General features: G+C 46.2%; 1 protein-coding gene across 1 annotated transcript in view; it reads right to left on the bottom strand.

The window, feature by feature from the left end:
* Positions 1-570, bottom strand: part of gpr4 (G protein-coupled receptor 4) — an 83,949-nt gene extending 83,379 nt beyond the window's left edge. Inside the window, exon 1 of the mRNA XM_056283913.1 lies at positions 461-570. The gene's annotated coding sequence lies outside the window, so the exon portion shown is untranslated. The remainder of the gene's footprint in view (positions 1-460) is intronic.
* Positions 571-6,516: the final 5,946 nt, after the last annotated feature.

Here is a 6,516-nt window from a genome sequence, read left to right as displayed (position 1 = left end):
TATAGACAGACAGACAGACAGACAGACAGACAGACAGACAGATAGACAGATAGATAGATAGATAGATAGATAGATAGATAGATAGATAGATAGATAGATAGATAGATAGATAGATAGATAGATAGATAGATAGATAGATAGATAGATAGATAGATAGATAGATAGATAGATAGATAGATAGATAGATAGATAGATAGATAGATAGATAGATAGATAGATAGATAAACACACACACACAGGTGTCAAAGCAGCGCTTAATGATAACGGCAAGATAGCGACCAACAGACGAGGCGGCTGTGAAAAGCACATTGTGTAACATTTACTGTGCACTTCTCCATTCCCCGCACCGCGCACTGCATCCTACTAGTCACACACAGCAGGTGAGAGAGCTGGCGAGTGTGCCAGAAACAGAGACAACGATCAGCAGGAAACTCAAGCGGGCACAAAACTTGTGACTTACATTTCGAGTTGGTAATCCGCCGTCACCTCCGACGGAAACGCGTGTCGTCCATACGCCAAATAAACCTCGCTACAGCGGACGACCTGCGGACGCGACCGGCAAGATCCTCCGCGCGCGCCGACTGGGAGAGAGAGCGCGAGCGAGCGAGTGAGAGAGCGCGAGCGAGAGAGAGAGAGAGAGAGAGCGAGAGAGAGAGAGAGCGAGAGAGAGAGTCTCTCTCTCGCTCTCGCTCTCTCTCTCTCTCGCTCTCTCTCTCTCTCGCTCTCTCTCTCTCTCGCTCTCTCTCTCGGTGGCGCCATGGGGACTGACTGAGATCGTCCGGGTCGGTAAAATAATATCAAATAGTCCAAAAACTTGCGGGGGTAAAACTACAAATCACACAAACTGTGCGCAAAAATTGATTTAGACGTTTATTACATTGTTATTATGATTATTATGATTATGATTATGATTATGATTAGCTGAACCGCTTATCCTGTTCTCAGGGTCGCGGGGATGCTGGACCCTATCCCAGCAGTCATTGGGCGGCCGGCGGGGAGACACCCTGGACAGACCGCCAGGCCACCACAGGGCCGAGACACTCACACACACACACACACATTCATACCTAGGGACAATTTAGGATGGCCACCCTGATACCGTCCCTGCCCCCCCCCCCCCCGCTGCTGCCCCCCCAGCCACGAGTCGCATATGCAGAATATGCTCCTGATTATACATAACATGCTTCTATCTGATACTTTACATGAGGTGCTGTTCATTTAAATCAATAATGTGTATTTTTCATCATAATTCATGTCAAAGAAAATAACAAATGCGTAGCCAGGCAGCCAGCCGCTTTTGAACATCCGGTCACTGCGTCGCACTCCCTCCCTCGTGCACAGTCCGCCTCTGGCAGCAGCTGAGCAGCTCGCTAGCGATACGCCCGCACGACTCTCAAGTGTTTGGAATTGACTCCATAAAGTACGTCATATAGGAAGGGCTTTTTGGGTGTGTTTAATAACCCTGATAGCATTGTGGACGTTAATGGGCACGAATGGTGGAATCGACAGACGGACAGAAAGAATCGATTCTACTCTGGAGTGGCGATCCCCAGAGTCGTTGGCCGAGAATCGACCCCGACTCTGTCGCTTGTTGGACTCGAGGAATCGACTCTTTTGGGATCGACTCTCCATCACCAGAGCTAGTGTGATGACGGCGCCATCGTAAGCTAGCCCAGCCGGTAGCTGCCTGGCTGCCCTACAGAGATAGATTAGAGACCAACACACTGCTAACTGGTAAGTAGGTGATACAATATCTACTTAAACTAGTGTAACCGGTTATTTTCTTGCCCGGTGCGGGATTCGATACGGGGTGTACTGCACCACTAGGCGACGTCACTAACCGCTCGGCTAAAGAGTCAGACCCGTTAGCTAGGGACTAACGTGTCTTATTAGTAGTTTACAGTCGTCACCCTCTCCCGGAAGCGCGCCCTCGAGCTTGTTCTTCCCGCGCTCCGAAGAGACTTCTGAGGATCTGCACACTTCCGGATCCCACCGCTGCCACCAATGTATGCGGTTATTTTCTTGCCCGGTGCGGGATTCGATACGGGGTGTACTGCACCACAAGGCGACATCACTAACCGCTCGGCTAAAGGGTCAGACCCGTTAGCTGGGGACTAACGTGTCTTATTAGTAGTTTACACTAGTAACGTTAAATAAAAAGTATGTGTTCAGGAAACTTCGTTTTTTGACGGTGTCGAATTACCTAGCTATCTTACGTTAGGTAGCTAGATAGCTTCGCTAGCTAAGTTAGCGAGCTAGATAGATTAGGTAACGTTATTGAGGCTTAGCTAGCTAGTTTATGACTTAAGGCTAACGTTACTCTGCAGCATAGAGAATGTTAGCTAACTAATGTTATAGCTAGCGTTAGCGTAGCTTTCTAGAACAATTTTCAAACCACTTGATGAACTGCAGTGTATATCAAAAGGGGATCAGCCCTATGTTCCCCCGCGCCTGTTCCCCCGTGCCTGTATTGCCCCAGCACTAGGTTTTGTTTTTTATTTTTTATTTATTATTTCTAATGTTTCTCCTTTTCCCACCCAATTACACGATCTAGCATGTGTACGTAGTTCAAAATTGGTTATTCATTTCCATATCTTCTCTCGCCAAGGTCCGATTTTAAAAATTCAAAAAGATCCTGAATCAGTGTCATGTAGAATATTTGGTCAGTAACAATGAGGTGGTCACTACAAGACTGCAGACATCATATTCCAGACGAAATTGGCATGCTTTTATGTTTGTGGAGGCATTTACGATGTCTGGTTCTATCTGGACTGGGAAACATAGGGATGGGGGAACATAGCGACCGGGGAACACAGATACGCACCCTATCAAAAGTCTACACAGGCTTGAAGGGTTTTACATTTCCACTCCAGTAGTTCAAAGACAGGTCAACACTGCCTACCATTCTTCCTTGAGATTTATCACTAATTCCAAATCATTGACACATCACTGTGAGTTGTGTGCTCGGGTGGGATGGCCTGCTCTGGCCACCCGAAGGCTCAGTCATTGATATACTTTCATATACAAGGCAATCCTCGGTCTACTGCCTTCCTACATTTGTGACTTAATTGCACTGAGAAGTGCTGGCCTTTACTCCTTTCGTTCTCTTGACCATGTGCTGCTTTCTGTTCCATATGCCCGACCTGAACTGGGCAAAAAGGCTTTTGTTCATTCTGCACCTTTAACCTGGAATATGTTGCAGAATGACTGGAGACTTACAGAGTTAATCTCACTGAGCCGTTTTGAATCCAAATTGAGAGTACTTGAAGCTGATTTCACAACATGTACTTGTTTTTTTGTCATCTGCTTGTAATTTACTTTTTTCCCCTAATTTTCTTTTGTCTTGTGTTTGTGTTTTCAAACGTGTAATTTTGCAACTGTGTGATGTTGTAACTGTGCTTTCTAATTGCTGCTGCCTATCTTGACCAGGACTCCCTTGAAAAAGAGGTTTGTAATCTCAACGGGATCCTCCTGGTTAAATAAAGGTTAAATTAAAAAAAAAATCGGACAGGTTTATTCATTCCAATTGTTGGTGTGCTTCTCTCTGAGGTCAACAGGAGATTTTCTAAAGAAAATTGTGTCATAATGCAAGGGATACGAGCACTGAATCCCTGCAGTCCCACATTCTGTGAGGCAAATGTAGTGTTTGCATTTATTATTATTATTATTATTATTTAATGAAGACAGAAAGAGACAGAGGACAGAATGATAAAAATAAATAGGCTAAAAGAAAGAATGCATAAATGAATGAATGAACGACTCAATCAATCAATTAATAACTTTGCTGTTAGTTTGTTGTACAGTCAGGAATGAAAACATAAAATATAAAAGACTATCGCAGTACACAGTGATGCAGGGATCAGACCACACGATTTCAGCCCGATTTTGTCGATTTTCTTTTCCAGCGTCGGACCCGATTATCGAAGAACTGCGACGTGGCGTCTGGGACGCCCCACGACGAAGCGTGTCAGACATTTTTTTTATATTTTCCCGCCTATTCTGAGGTCTCCTATGACGTACCCTTTGACGTTGACCAATAGGATGACAGCGTGCTCTCTGGCGCGTATACGTAAACATGGCAAGGACAAAGCGACGCCGCTGTTCCTGCCGTCAGGAGGAACGACGCAACCGAGTAAAAGGATCGCCGAGCAGTGGCAAGAACACCCCTGCCGTTTTGACGTTTCTTAGAGGGACTACCATGACAGAGTCAAAAAAACAAAGATGGGCTAAATGTTGGCGAGAAATAGAGGAGGCACGTCAACAACCCGGTGAGTATAACTGGTTAAGCTATGCTAGTGTAAACTAATAATAAGACACGTTAGCCCCCAGCTAACGGGTCTGACCCTTTAGCCGAGCGGTTAGTGATGTCGCCTTGTGGTGCAGTACACCCCGTATCGAATCCCGCACCGGGCAAGAAAATAACCGCATACATTGGTGGCAGCGGTGGGATCCGGAAGTGTGCAGATCCTCAGAAGTCTCCTCGGAGCGCGGGAATAACAAAGCGCGAGGGCGCGCTTCCGGGGAGGGTGACGACTGTAAACTACTAATAAGACACGTTAGCCCCTAGCTAACGGGTCTGACCCTTTAGCCGAGCGGTTAGTGACGTCGCCTTGTGGTGCAGTACACCCCGTATCGAATCCCGCACCGGGCAAGAAAATAACCGGTTACACTAGGTTAGCATTCCCCAGTAGCACTAGCCGCAACAGTGTCCGCAACCGTTTTTTTTTTTCATTTTCTTTTCGGAACACGAGTCCCCCAGCATCACACGCTGCGGTTCTGTAGCCATGATCGACGAATTCTTGACCCTCCTCCCCGACGACCTATGAACTCGCACAAGATCGAGAGAGGCAGCATACGATGACTGGTTGGGGGTCGTACTTGCAGCGTTGCCAGTCTCCCGGTCAAGACGAGGCAAGAAATGTATGGCACTATGGTTGCCTAATCTGACATGGTGACCATGGTGAAAGACAAAAAATATCGTGTAGTCTGGTCCCGGTGTAAGACCAGCAGCATGCGATGACATGGCTGAAGGAGTGGTGCTTCTTATTATGAAAACGCTGGAAAAATAAGGGCACATGTGTGGAAAATGCAGTATTATGTGTGAATGGGAAAGAGAGTTGCAGAAAGGATTGAGCAGGCTAGCGATCTGTTTTCTAATGATCTTCTATAGAGGCGCGTGCGCGCGCGTGCACGCGTGCGCGAGAGAGTTTACTTGGTGTTTTTACAAAACACGGGGAATCGAGGGCCTTTGTGCAAAGAGTGGGTCCCATTTCCGCACCACTTCAAGGGTCTATTTTAGGGTTAAGGCATGGGTTTAAGGTTAAGCTTGGATTTGGATTTGGACTCGGAAAATCTGCTGTGCAGAGTTTTCCGCTGAGTATTTATTGGTTTCGGTTTTAATTTTGATGTCTCTACACGACCGACATGAACAAATTAGTCCATCAGCGAGACGATTAGTTATTTCTGTGATGATCCCAAATGCTTTTTCCTCCGATTAAATTTGCTGTGAAATTTGACAAAGTGGTTCACGGCGCACAGATGGGACACAGAGCCACAGTTAAGAGACGCATTACTTCATGGCTGTATATCTTATGAACATCTGTTTTTCCAAAACACCCCTACACCTCTTACTCGTCCCTTCCAAACAAATTCACCGTATTACAGATGATGAACGGGGATCTTAGAGATGAGATGGAATGGTTATGCAAAATGAAGTCATTCGTCCACAAAACACAACTGTTTTTGTCCACAGGGGTGCACAAAATCCAACAACAAAAAATCCCAAAATCCTTCATAGCAGCTTTTAAGGTCGGGGTAAGAGTTAAGGTTCGGCGAGTACTTCTGATAGTGAAGGTTAGGGTAAGGGGCTATGGGGGGCCTTACAAGTACAGAAAACAAAAGTGTGTGTGTGTGTGTGTGTGTCTGTGTGTGTGTTTGTGAGTGCAAGAGCGAGAGGGAGCGAGAGAGAGGATGTTTACCCGTGTGCCCTTAATGAAAACAAAGCTGCTCTGTGGAGCGTCAATGATTTTCTAACATTACAAAGCCTCACCTGACCTCCCTCCGGCGCAATCCCTTTTTTCTCGCCTTGTCTCTTGAACATTTCCCAGCAGCAAACTCATTACGTCCCATTAAAACACCATCGAGCTTGTTTAGCCACCAGGCTCAGGTTCATTACGCCGAGATACGTGAGTTTCTTCGGCCCAACAACAGACCATCACATGGATGCTGAAGAGGGAATTAGGTCCTCACCCGATGGGTGAATACGAGAGAGTGCAGAGAATTTGAGTTGTAATCGACTGTTTCGTTTCCCAACCGGGGCCTTTTGTATTTAATGCTCGGTCTGTCTTCAAAGATGTTTTAAGATGGCCACCACACCCTTAAACTGTTCTTCTCTGAATAGCCGGCAGATGTTAATCTATCAAGGCTCATTCACAATTACCCCATGACACAAATAAGTTAAGGCTTCCTAGGAGCCTTACTCATCGATCATTAACCAAACCCCTTCTTAGGCTGTTT

The sequence above is a fragment of the Lampris incognitus genome, chromosome 7, assembly GCF_029633865.1.
Source record: "Lampris incognitus isolate fLamInc1 chromosome 7, fLamInc1.hap2, whole genome shotgun sequence".
Taxonomy (NCBI): Eukaryota; Metazoa; Chordata; class Actinopteri; order Lampriformes; family Lampridae; genus Lampris; species Lampris incognitus.
The sequence above is the reverse complement of the archived record's forward strand: the minus strand, read 5'-3'. Positions and strand labels throughout refer to the sequence as shown.